We start from the raw sequence: 14,317 nt of genomic DNA, 5'->3' as shown, positions 1-14,317 counted from the left end.
TTTTCCTATGTGTTTTCAAAAATCTTGCGCCGTAAATAACATAGACTACCTGGAAACTCATCATGTTTCATGCACCTTTGGGGTTACTCAGTGAGTGAGTAAAGTTTTCCTCAATTTTCCTCGAAAATTGGCACGAATATAATGGAAATAGATGCAAATTTTACTCAGTCCAAGACTATACAGTAGGGTGTCCCAAAATTGCACTATGTCTGGAAATCTGGGGGCTCACCCTCCAAATGATAGCTAAGGGTGTTACAAACAAACTTTTGTATGGCTGCAACTCTGGGAAATGTTGTTTAGAGGTCGCCTCGACGAGATTTTTGAAAAAAGTCCATTTTTCATAGCTATTATCCAATAATTATTTTTAGTTCTTTAAATTTCAGCCTCACCCTTTTATATTTTTCGCAGATTCCCAAGGGTCAAAACTATAAGAGAATAAATTGCTACGGCATGTTCTGTGTCCAATTTGTTTGTTACAATTTTTCAAATTCTCTAAAATGAGGTTTTTTGTTGAACATCACTGCATTAAATCATCAAAAGTGGGTATCAAAAATAGCGCTATTATCAATCAAATGCAGCAAAAATATGGGAAATTTAACAGGCAAAAACTATGCCGAAGGCATTTTTACCTCAGTGGCCACAACTTGAATGCTTTGTCCGATTGAAAGTTGTTGGGTTTCATGCTTGAATCGAAAGTACCTGATGATGTCCAACTCCGACGACAAACGGTTTCTGGGCAAATGCTTCCTCGCAATACCGGTGATGAGATCCGACTTGAGCTTGGTTTTTGGTGACATGATTTTCTTTTTTGGTTCAGCTTGCTATGGCAATCAAATGGAAACTAATAAATTGTGTGATCCCTCTCCGCTCATATACCCAAGTAACAATTTCGGTTTTATAAGGGTTCTGTAAACCATGATTTAGACTTGTATTATGCTTTAAAACCTCCATAAAACTTGCAATGTTACTTGGGTATCCTCCTATTGAATTCTAGAAACTTCAAAACAAATGTTATCAAGTGATTTGCAACAAAGTAGGTGATTTGTATTAAGAGATTTCAATGATAGTTTGATTTGCTGGTGGGGACATACTGCAAGTATTGCAATTCTGAACTTTTCTTTCCACAGTAAATCACGAATAACTTTTCAACGATTAAAAATGAGGTTAAAGTGTCTTAGGCAAAGTTTTTTCTTATAAAATTTCCCATATATCTGCTGCATTTGATTGATAATAGCGCTATGTTTGATACCCACTTTTGATGATTGAATGCAGTGATGTACAACAAAAATTATCATTCTAGAGAATTTGAAAAATTGTAACTAACAAACTGGACACAGAACATGTCGTAGCAATTTTTTCTCTCATAGTTTTTTTTGACCCTTGGGAATCTGCGAAAAATATAAAAGGGTGAGATTTAACTGAAATTTAAAGAACTAAAAATATTTATTGGATAATAGCTATAAAAAATGGACTTTTTTTCAAAAATACCGTCGGGGCGACCTCTAAACAACATTTCCCAGAGTTGCCGCCATACAAAAGTTTGTTTGTAACACCCTTAGCTATCATTTGGAGGGTGAGCCCCCAGATTTCCAGACATAGTGCAATTTTGGGACACCTACTATACAGTAATGACCAGATTTTGTCAGCTCTCTGTTTGAAAATATGTTCTAATGCTCTACGAAACCCAATCGCCTTTTCAGTAGTTATATTGCAGATAATAGCAGATTCCAGTTCCAATAGCAACATTGATGTATGATGTCAACAAGAACCCGGTGCAGAACGGTCCTGTCATTATGTAGATGCGTCTACAACCGCAGCAGTTTCTCCCGGGGAACCACTCGGTACGATTGATGGTCCACCAATCAGTGAGCCGTACAGATCATTCTATGGACTGAACCGTCTCGGAGTTTTGATTGACTGTGGAGGCTCTTGGAGCTAGTGGATTTCGTATTATTTATTTATTTATTTATTTATCACCGTCTTCGACTAGTCGTACAGACTGAACTATTTTACTTATAAACTAGAAATTACTACTAATCCTACTTCTAAAAACATTTTTAGTCAAGTTTAAATCGAATTCGTCACAGACAACATTGAACAAGCGAAGACACGAATCAAAAGGGTTGTTGTAGCCGTAGTTTGTTCTGTGGTATGGGACTGCTAAGGCTTGTACTCGAAAAAAATGCACCATTTTTATCCGTGGGTAAAAATTGATGAAAATCTGGGTATAACTAGTTTGGAGTGAATTGTTTACATGAGCAAAATTTCATAGCAATCGGTTCAGTGGTTATTAAGATGTCATCGAAACAAGAAGAAAATTGCCGGAGAATTTTGCGCGCCTTCATGGAAAATCCGACTGCGACCATGAGATCGATCGGAAGACAACTGGGATCACCCATACAACTGTGTCTCGGGTGGTAAAATCGTTTAAGGAGTCCCATACGACTAGGGTTACTAAATGGTATCCTAAAGGAGGAGATGTCCTCCTTTTTCAATAATTTTTTTACATCCTCCTTTTGCCCGAAAATGTCCCTTTTTTTAATCCTTGCATTTTTTTCCCGTAACATATTCATAAAATTGTTTTCAAAGAGCGTTGTTTGCAGAGCTTATTTGTTTAATTATGTCGCAACCTCAGCTTATCTAGCAAATGCCATACGATGTTGGTACTAGGAGTATACTACAGCTGTTAACCCCCCTGCATTTTGGCTGCGGTCCATTTGGTGAATTTTAACTTATATTCGACAGATGGAAAATTTTCAAATAAACCACAATTATTTCAGACAAACCAGGAATCAATTTTGCCAAACAATTCCTCGACAATCGGACGATCAACATCAGAGGGATTTTCGAACATTATAATTTATTTTCGAAGTTCAGTGAAAATTCATCATTTTTACTTAAATTTGACATGTTGAAAATAAATTACAATGTTCGAAAATCTCTCTGTTGTTGATCGTGTGATTTTCGAGGTGTTTGTCAAAATTGATTCCTGGTCTTCCAGAAATAAGTCTGGTACAAGAGCAAGTTTATTTGAAAATTTTCTATCTGTCAAGTTTAAGTTAAAATTCACAAATGGAACAGAGCCACACAGATTGAATCCAACATGTGTTCGATTTTGACGTTCTGGTTCTATGGGATTTTAACTATTTAACTATTCCAATCCACACTGGGTCAGAAATGCAATCTAGCGGAGCAAAATTAATAACTCCGAAACGAAGAATTTCCGCGACTTGATGTCTTGGGCAAAGTTTCTCATCATAATAAGAACCATCTATTGACATAAACAAATAGTTCAAAACTCTTCCGCAAAGATGGCGCCACAATCTAACTTCTTTCTCTGACGATTTGGAGACTTGATGTCTTCGGCAAAGTTGTTTGCCTTGACAAAATAAACAACTCTTTTGAAGACGTAAAATTGCCACAGCCTACTGATTCCGTGTTTGTGTTTTTTTGCTGACAACCATATAGTGTTATATTTTTCTCTTGCGCAAATGCATTAAATAAATAGCTTTTGTGAAGACAAATACTGGTTTAAGCTTCAAATATTAAAGATATTGTTGAAAAACCGAAAAAAAAACAACAATTTTTGAACTTTAATATCTCCCAAAGCGCAAAAAATCGCAACCTGACATTTTCAGCAAAAAATAAGCAATACTCGATAAACAAAATATCAAAATTTGAGAGTGGTATATTCTGTTGTTTTTGAGATTTCATCATTTTAGTGGAGCATGTATTGCGGATTTCACACCTGATTAGACTCCTGCGCTAAAAATAAGTACACAGTAATATTTTCGCACTGGTCATAAAAGTTAAATATGGAGCTTCTTAATGCTTTCTAGAGCTTTAATTCAACAGTGCAACTGCAGTGTAGCTTGCTAGTAATGTTCTAAAGCTGTTACTGCTTTCAAATAAGTCGATTTTTAAATTTTCTGGCCTGTGAGAAAATATTACTGTGCAATTATTTTTTGCACAGGAGTCTAATTTGGTGCAAAATGCGCAATATTTTTTTCTATAACTTTTTTTAATGCATTAAAATTGCGTTTTGAAGACTTGACGACATAGGAAAAGTTGTTTATCTTGATAAAATAAACAACTCTTCTAAATAAGTCAAAACTCCACAGCCTACTGTTTTCGAGTTATATGGAATTACAGAAACTTTGCCGAAGACACCAAGTGGCGGAAGCTCTTCGTTTCGGAGTTATTAATTTTGCTCCGCTAGATTGCATTTCTGGTCCAGTGTGCAATCGACGTATCTGATTTTGTAAACAATCACTTCAATCGACGATTTCTGACAACTGCAAGCTGACTCACAGAAACACCATGTAGTAGGCGAAAGTTTCCCCTACCTGATGATGGTGTTTGTTTGCGTTGGTGAGTTAGCAGTTAAGACAAATCATCGATTGAAGAGATTGTTTACAAAAGCAGATACATTGATTTACTACATACTGAGAGCGAAGAGGCACACGAGGCGTGAAATCGAATGTAAGGAATAATATCAATAATATGAATTCTTTTGTATATAACGCTAAGCGCGCCTGTTTGCTCCCAGTATGGCAGCGGTCTTAGAGTCCAATGCTAAATCAATGGTTAAATTAACAGGTTGCTTAGATGTTCCATGTTGGTTTCAATCAGCGATAACATGTATCCTGATTTTTGTACATGATAAAATTTGTGATGGTTTTAAGGCTGTAAAGCTGTAGTTTTCAAATCAGCTTGACTAGATCATTTCCAAGTATTAAAAATTAATTATCAAGGCTAGTTTTTCAGAAGTATAACGAAAAGGTGAATTGAATTGGTAACGACTACAAGTTAAGAACAATCTCAGTTGAACCTTTGCAAATCATGAATTTTGTGATAGCGCACATATTATTGAAAAGTTTGATAAAAACTCATTGTCATCATTTAATGTTAATTGGAATCATTGTCCTCCTTAATCTCCAAACCTCAAATGAAATGTCCTCCCTTTCAAGTTTTTGATATGGCAACCCTACATACGACCGAGCGGCGGACTGGAAGTGGAAGAAAATCGAAAGCAGCTGACCCTGTGAAGGCCCGGAAGGTGTTGGATTATTTCAAGCGTAATCCGAACCTTTCGATTCGCGACGCGGCTCTGAAGGCAAAGTGTTCCGCCTGGTTCGTTCAGCAAACCATGAAACAAGCTGGGCTTCGTGTATACAAGGTCCGGAAGGCACCGAACCGGCGTGATCAACAAAACACGGCGGTCAAATCCCGCGCAAGGAAGCTGTATCGAGAGTGGTTAACGAAACCGATGTGTGTGGTTATGGATGACGAAACCTACATCAAGGCAGTGGCAAAGCAGATACCGGGGCTGCAGTTCTACGTTGCCAAATCACGGTTTGATGTTCCGGAAGACATAAGGAAGAAGAAAGTGGACAAATTCGCAAAAAAATACTTGCTCTGGCAGACCATATGCCAATGCGGTAAATTAAGTAAACCGTACATCACAATGGGTACCATCAACAGCAAAATTTACCGCACCGAGTGCCTCAAGAAGCGTCTGTTGCCCTTCCTGCGGTCCCACGGAGGTGAGACATTATTTTTGCCGGACCTGGCATCATGCCATTATGCGTGATCGACGTTGGATTGGTACAGAGACAATAACGTTGTTTTTGTACCAAAAACCGCCAACCCCCCAAATTCACCAGAGATTCGTCCAGTGGAAAGATTTTTGGGCCATAATGAAGGCCAAAGTTCGAAAATCATCCAAGGTGTTCAAGAACGATCTGGAGTTGAAGAAAGAATGGATGAAAGTGACCAAAGAGGTCGGCTCCACCATTGCACAAAATGTAATGAGGGGTCTTAAGGGAAAGGAGCCGGCTTTCAGCGATGGAAAGGAAATTGAATAAAGTAATTATGCCGAAACATAATCCATATGTATTAGTTCATTCCCTGAAAGTTTCAAGAAAATCCGACTTAAAATAAATTTTTGGCGAACACTTTTGCTTGGTGCATTTTTTTTTCGAGTATAGGCCTTATTAAAGCTGAGCTCCGAAACCGTCGCGGAGGAATGTTGAGCGGGATCTGTGCGAGAAGTTCAGGGCAATCGATAGATCCACCAATGACATCGAAAATAAATAGCCGCTGCATCGTTACTCGTCTGACAGATAGTGGTTCCAATCCTATGAGCTTGCATCGGTCAGAACAAGGAGGAAGATTGGTCGGATCGTTCCAAGGAAGTTGTCTCAGTGCAAACCGTAAGAACTTTTTCTGCACCCGTTCAATCGTGAGAACATGAGCTACATAATAAGGAGACCAAATCGGAGCAGCGTACTCCAGAATGCTACGAACCAACGAGCAATAGAGAGTTTTTAAAGCGTGGATGTCGGTGAACCCGGAAGCGTGGCGACGGATAAAGCCCAGCACAGAAAAAGCTTTGGCAGTGGTAATGCTCACGTGTTCGTTGAATCTGAGCCTCGAATCGATGGTAACGCCAAGGTCACAGATGGACGACACACGTTCCAATGATGCAGTTTCCATTCTGTATTGATGAAGAATGGGGTTATTGTAGCGACCGAAGGTAATAGCTTTGCACTTCATGTTATTGATCCGCATGCCGTTATCGCTACACCATACCAGTATAGTATCAATATCTTCTTGTAGGGCAATATAATCCGGAAGAGAAGCTATGACACGATACAATTTTAGGTCATCTGCGAATGAAAGCTTAATTTAGCAACATTAAGAAAGATTTTGCTTGCAGAATTGTAAAGGAAACCACAACGGAGGTAACGAAGCCAATCTGAACAGCAGTATGAATAATCGCAATCGGAACCGCCAGCAATTTCAGGGCTATAAATATGCAATTCCGGCAAGACCAAGCAAGGATAAAAAATATGGATGAATAACAAGCAAAGACAAAGCAGATCAAACGTTGACAACCGGCATCAAGATCCTGGACCAGCATTGGGATACTGTTGGATATTAGTCGATGGAAGATGTGGATGAACGGATTGAAAGTAAGAAGTTCAGAGCTATTAGATAGACGAATAAGAGAAACACCACCCAACTAACAATTTCGACTGCAGACTAGCTTATACAGCAAAAAATTGCCTTATGCAGCTAATTTATGTCTGTAGAGGCTGGTCTGCAGCTAAAATTGTTTGTTAGGCAGTTCGTTTGTAGTTTAGGCCTTCTGTTTATTTATAAGGGTGTTTAAAAGTTCAAAGCAGTCATTTTATTATCTTACCAAAAAAAAAATGTATAACTCAGTTAGACGAATTCAAAACCCAACAGTGACTGCTGACATTAGGAAGTTACTGAAGATCTATTTTGGGTCGAATCTTTCCTGATTGCCCGAGTAGCATGATGATAATGTAATGTACATCTTTCATTTGCCGGTTGAGTACTTATGATACAGGATTCGGTGAACAACTGACACCCGGTTCAGAGCTTTCTTTCTCATTGGTGGACAACTTCTGCCCCTCCACTTCTTCTTCTCGTGGAGGGGTAGAACTTGGAGGTTGGCAACGGTCAGCGTATACTGGCTCACAATTCCAGCAGTGACCGACGATCTAGCGCTTGTCAATCTTTTCATTCATTTGGTATCATTGAACCAAGAGAAGGAATGAATGTTCTTCATAAAAGACTCACATGCGTGTTATTTGATGCTCGTATTACTTATAAACAGGACAGGCACAGTGATTATCCTCGTATAAACTATGTAATATGCACACAAGAGGCTGTTCATTAACTACGTAGACAGATTTTTGGGATTCTAGAAACCCCCCACCTCCCCATGCGTAGAAAATTGTCTATATATATATTTTTTTAAATATGTATGGGCCGTGGATAATTGCAAACCCCCCCTAAACTGTCAACGTAGTTTATGAACAGCGCCCAAATAGCTCGTTTAATCATCCGTGAGAACTTGACAAGGTAAACAAATAATCTCAAAAGTCATAACTGCAAGGTTGCCAAACTCGTATGGCACTCACTGCATATTCGGCACAATGCTGGGCATAGCTTTCGGCACAGATAAAATATTCGGCACAGATTGAGGTGTGCAGAGTTGAGTACCCCTTGGATATTGCTGTTATATTTTTATTTAAAATTTTTGGTCAATGCTGTCTCCAAATAACTTTTAGAAATTCTGAATACGCAAGTTTTACCGTGCAGAACTTGTCGATATCTTTTGTTGATCAAAAAATTTGTAGAAGAACTAGCTAGTGGCTAAAGATCTCCTTAGTAAAATTAAAAAAGAATAATAGCTATCCGCAGTTTTGTTTTATTTATTGTAATCCATCTGATAGTAGTTGTCTTAATGAATAAAACATAGATTATACACCAAAAACGCAACAGATAAACAGATTACAAAAATAATCACAATCTTCTCAATCGGTTTCGAAATTGGTTTTATGTTTCTCCGAATTCAAATGCTTCTTCCACAGCGGAAAATGCTCGAATCATCGCAGACATTGGCTCATGGTATCCATATGCAGTCCGATGGAATCTTGGTTGTAGTAAGGATGATTTCCGCAACATCCTTTGAGGAACACGAAAGTTTAATTGTGAGGGCAGTCCACATCGCCATTTAAAAGTTTCGCTACAAATAAGGCTTGTTGCATTTTTCTTCTGTGTTCCAATGTGTCTAGGTCCAATAGCATGCATCGATCTGCATAAGGTGGTAAAAAATACGTCTTTTTTAAATGTTATATAAAAGAAAATATCTTTGAACAGCATTTGAATGGTATTTTTTTATATAATATATAAACATGTGAAATATTGTATTTACATAATTTCAATAAAATTAATTGAACCTTAACCATTTAAAAAAAAAAATAATTGGATATAACTTCTTTATGAAAATAGGTACAGACATTTTTTTCACGAAAAACCAGCAACTTATGATGCTTTAAAAGTCTCTGCAACATGACTTTCATGGGACCTCCCTTAGTTCTGTCGGTAAAAGCACAGCTACAAAGCAAGACCTTGCTGGAGGTGGCTGGGTTCGATTCCCGGTCCGGTCTAGGAATTTTTCGGGTTGGAAAACTTGTAACCGTTCTTCCACTGTTCTTTGAGAATGCTTAAAACGCAGTGGCTTATGCGCCACTCTCGAGTTTGAGAGACCACTGGTCGTGTTTATTTAAGGTTGCCCGACTTAGCTATTGTTGCAGGAGAGCAAATCTCTAGGGTTTTCCGAACGGTTTCGAGGTGAATTCAAACGCAAAGTGAACTAAAAATGATTGCAACCGAAAACGAATGCAAAGCGGAACGGAACGCAGAAGTCACCCGGTAGACTGATTTACCACAGGGATCTTGAACGTAAATGAATGTAAAAAGGTAAGCTATGTTGAACTCATTTTATGTATACCCGAAAAAAAAATTACAGTGAAATTTTCAGTGGAAACAATGCTCTAACATTAATATTTATTGTCGACAATAAAAATGATTGTTATAATGTTGTACTCTTCCGAAAACGGCAAAACTGCTACCTAGCTGTACAATGAATGTACATAATAAAATGTTGTTACAATGATTTTTATCGTATTTTTCATTTATTTTATTGTTAACATGATTCGATCATGAACAATAATGAACAACTCTATTACAATAAAAATTGTTGTTACATTAAATATTGGTGTATTTTCATTGTGGGTTACTTCACGAACAATAAAAATAAATCTGATTGTCAGCAACACTGCCAATGTAATAGTCCATTTTATGAAATGACAGGAGCTGGTTTGCCTGCCAGAATTTGATGATATTGATATTGCTTCTCACAGCCGTTAGGTAACCGCCTCCTGCAGTTCATTCATGAGTTGAACCAGAAACGTCTCATAAAATGCTCTATTAAGATAGGCGCTGCTCGTATGGCTCTGGCTTTGACAGTTCGTTTGGCTCAAAACCAGGCAGTCCACGTCCGCTCATATCTTATCCTAGACCCTCTCTAAAGCTTAATGGAGACCTTTTCCGTGCAGTCAATAATCATCAATAATAATAAAAAATTCCACCACTTGAAGATGTCAAGAAGGAACTCTCATGTGGAAGCATATTTCATGGGTGATTCTCTCCAGTCGAATGCATTAACTTATCAACGACGCTCAACCACCAAGGAGACGTGACCTAGGGATATCGAGCGCAGGGGAGTTGGCCTGCATTTCTCACAAGTTCCGGATCGAATCTCGATCCATAACCAGTAAAAAAAGGACCACCCGTAACAGACATACCACCCCCTTCCCTTCCCGGGGCAAGGTTTTATTATTTCGATTTATTTTTAAAGTCGATAAAGTAGATCTGTCAAACCAACACATACACTCTAAAGTACACTGTTATTTTTTTAATCAATAAATTCGCCAACCAACAGTAAAATAACAATAATATATAATGTTATTGAAAAAAAATTATATGGGAAAATCACGAAAATTTCATTGTTAAGATACTTAACAACCCCCCTTTTTTATTGTAAATTTTCCATTTACCATGAAATTTATTGTTTTGTACAACATAAATCAAGGTAAATTTATTGTAGACGTAACAATATAAATCATTGTTAAGACAATAATTTTCGTCTTATTGTTACATTGTTTTTTAATGTATTTTTGTTGTTATTTTTTTTCGGGTATTGTCCTTCTTTTCTTAATCATTGTGTGTGAGTGTGTGTGTTGTATTGAGTGTTCATGGCCATGAATGGAACATACCTGCGCAGGGTTTTACTGATGGGCTGGCAGCTGACAGTGCGGCAAGCGGGGGGCGCACGGATACTATGCGATGATTTGACGGTGTAGCGATGGTTTCGTTCGTAACGAAAGGGATGCCATGCAGCAGGGATGTAGCGTCGACGGTGGATGCTCACGAAAACGAGGGCCGAACTAAAGGTGCGGGGGAGGTTGTCGGTGGATGTCGGTACTCTACCAGATCATCCGTTCAAGGTAGCCAACGTGCTCCTAGTGGCCTTCACGTACTCTGATTCCGTTACGCAACCACTATGGAACGGAATGAAACTACCCCGTCAGGAATCGCAAGGCAGGCCAACGGAGAACCCTTTCGCCCCGTTTGACTGCCAGAAACTGGCGGGCCACAGAGCAGTCACACCGGAAGTACACCACGTGTACAGAAGCCAGGTAAATGGCCAAGGGATTGCCTACGGGTTTCTAGCCCGTATAAAAAGCGACCGATGGACGCTCGCTGTCCAACGGGAATTAAGTTTTAGAAAAAGAATATAATAAAATGGAATTCAATAATTTTTACCTTTTGTAATAAATGTACAATGCACAAGGGCAGAGTTTTCGCCTTTGTGATTGTAACACGTCAAAACTATTGTTATAAAACAAAAAAGGAAACAATTAAATTTAGTTCACTTCACCACATTTGAATTAAATTAACTAAATCACTGTATAATTTAGTGCAAAGGAATTTAATTTAAACATCTGATTAATTTTAAACGCACCTTTAATTAGAAAAAAAACTTGGAAAAATCACTTGACTAACTTCTGCTCTCTAGCCGACAATGATTGAAAGAGAACGATAAATTAATTTTAAAGACCTCTCGACCCCTCAAATTCTCCGAATCATCATGTTTGACACATACCACGATTCATTGAATCATTTTGGACAAGTTGACCTATTGGCCATCTATTGATTCAACCATGAACTAAAAAAAACCTATTGCATTGGAAACGGTAATTATATTCAAATTTTTAAAATGCTATAACATTATAGCATGCGATGGATTGGATTTTTAGAATCGAAAAGGGATTTTTGAATGTTTATCTTTAATTGGGAAAAGTTCTAAACAAAAGAAATGCTTTATTTACAAAATAATATAAAAATATATTACGAACTAACGGAGAACGTTACAAACTTCTCGACTTCCCTGGGCATAGAGTATGATTGTACTTGCCACACAATTAATAGCTGTGGAAGTGCATCTTAGAACACTAAGTTGAGAGCACGCAATAAGCTAATAAGCCATACGCATTAAGCTTGAAATGCGAGGAAGAAGAAGAAGAACATGACTTCCATGAGAAATTTAGATTAAAAAGGATAGTGCTACAAAACTAAATTATACAGGTACACCCTAATTTATGTAATTCTTAAAAATAACTATACACTAAGAACTTTATATGATGATAGTGGATTACCACCCATAATAGTACGAAAACTAAGTCCGACAGTAGTGAGCTCTCTTCTCGGTTTGTCTTGATCAAGCTTAATAACCTCTGATTGTCCTCAACATGTCGCTGTATGAAGGGCCAAAAACGAATTGGGTAGATCGATAGGCAAAGTCGCCTATACGCATCTACGGAACAATAATGAATCTCCTTCCAGCAACTTGATCAGCCAATTGGTCAAAAAGACAAGCCCACAAACAGGAAGATGCCCCAATGAGTGGGGAGAAGAGCCCACCCTTTATCCATGACATTCCCACTCTCCCCGAGAGTGGGAAATCCAAATCGATTCAATCAGGTGCCCTGTTCGACCGTCCCTTACCTTTTATTTATGTATTTCAATGTATATACGAGTTGATTGCTATTATTAGTGCCAATAATACTTACATTTAGATGAAGGTCGTGATACTATACACTAAGACTTTTAAGACATAAAATGAAAAGATGCTTGAAATCGACTCTGCTACAACTTTATCAATGATCATAGTTTTAATTTTTATTAAATAAATAAGTTTGTTATTGAATATCAATTAAATTAAGAACCACCCTACTGTTAACCACTACCAGAAGGAGGGATTTCATAGGCCAAACACTCCATGGACAGAACCAACCATCTTAATATTAAAACAAAAGTAACAGCAAACTTTTTTTTAACTTTGTCTTTTGGGTAGCCCTCTGAAAATCATCTTTTGTATGTTATTAGAGTTTCTAATGAAAGTCATCCAAGAGAGACTTTTGAAACATTATGAGACGCATTTTGTATTTTGATAGACCTTGGCTCCGTAAAGTTAAATGGAATTTGAGCCTAACATATAAACAAATTGGTGAAAAAAAATCACAGCCAGTTCTCTAATTCTTGAAAATATTCTATATTCCTATAAGTAATTTACCAGTTTTTTCCCTGAATTTTTAATATTTTTTCGGTTGTGCAATATACATTTATAAAAACCCTACTGATTGTGCCAAACGGATCACTAGGTTAAATGTATCATTCAAAAGACAGCACAATTTGTCTATGCTTTATCTATCTTGGAAATTTGGATAGAACGCTTCACATTCTCATGAGATTTCTTTAAAATAATTTTCCACATCCAAAATTAATATTTGGATCTTTCTGTGATTTGCATGAAATTTTCTTTTGAAAGAATTTTGAAATTCCATGCAGATGACTACCAACAAAATTAATCATGGAGTTATAACTAAGATTTACATATTTTTTCCTGATTCTTTCAAGAACTCACTGCAGCTTCCTTTCATTAATGTCCTTTAAAATCTTTCATCGGTAATCCCTTTAAAATCTTCTCAACATTTCTTTGAAATTATAAATACACCTCGATTCTCTTGGCATACAGCTCAGAATTCCCTTGGAACTTCACAATTCACTTGAAATATGTTTAAGAAATGTTTTGAAATTTTCCTTAGAACTATTTTGAAACTATTCTCGAAGTCAATTTATATTGTAATCAGAACTTGCTAGCAATTCTTCTTAGAAAGTATTTGGAATTTTAATTATAAATGATGATGATAGACTACCACCTATTGTAGCAAGGTGCCTGCACATAACAATGAACTGTTCCTGCTACGTGACTTGATCAAAATTTGATTTCTTATCATACTCATCATACTCCTGTGTGAAGGGCCAAGACCCGTGGGACGGACCCGTAAGCAGAGACACTTACGTGAAACCCACTGGAGTGATAGAGAATCTCCTTTCAGAAGTTAGTTCATACTACGAGAAACCAAATCAAGCCATCGTGTGGTACAACATCCCAATAGATGGGGAGAAGAGTCCGGCCTCTATCCACGAAATTTTAGCAACAGAGAGTTGGCAATCTTATTCTCCCCATCCAAATCGCTTCAATTATGTCCCTCCTGTAACCCCTAAAAAGTTTTTTATTGATTGAGCAAGAAGCACCCAGCTGCAGATTTTGCAATATTTGTAACAAGTGCAGAATTAACAAAAATCCCAAAACTTCTCAAAAGTGCTTCTCAAGCCATTAATCATGTTATTTGGAATATTCATTAAAAATGAACCAGAAGTCTTTCTTCTCTTTTCTTTGCTTTTTTATAGAGACTTTCAGCCCTTAGCTGGTTCGTCTCTTAAAGACCAGAAGTCCTTTTCAAAATCGTCACGGAATTTTCCTCAGATCATCCAAAATTTTTAACAGAATTTATTCTTAAAATCTTCT

The sequence above is a fragment of the Ochlerotatus camptorhynchus genome, unplaced genomic scaffold (assembly GCF_037179485.1).
Source record: "Ochlerotatus camptorhynchus isolate MF236.1 unplaced genomic scaffold, CSIRO-AGI_Acam_v1.1 ptg000135l, whole genome shotgun sequence".
NCBI lineage: Eukaryota > Metazoa > Arthropoda > Insecta > Diptera > Culicidae > Ochlerotatus > Ochlerotatus camptorhynchus.
Note: the sequence above shows the minus strand (reverse complement) of the source record.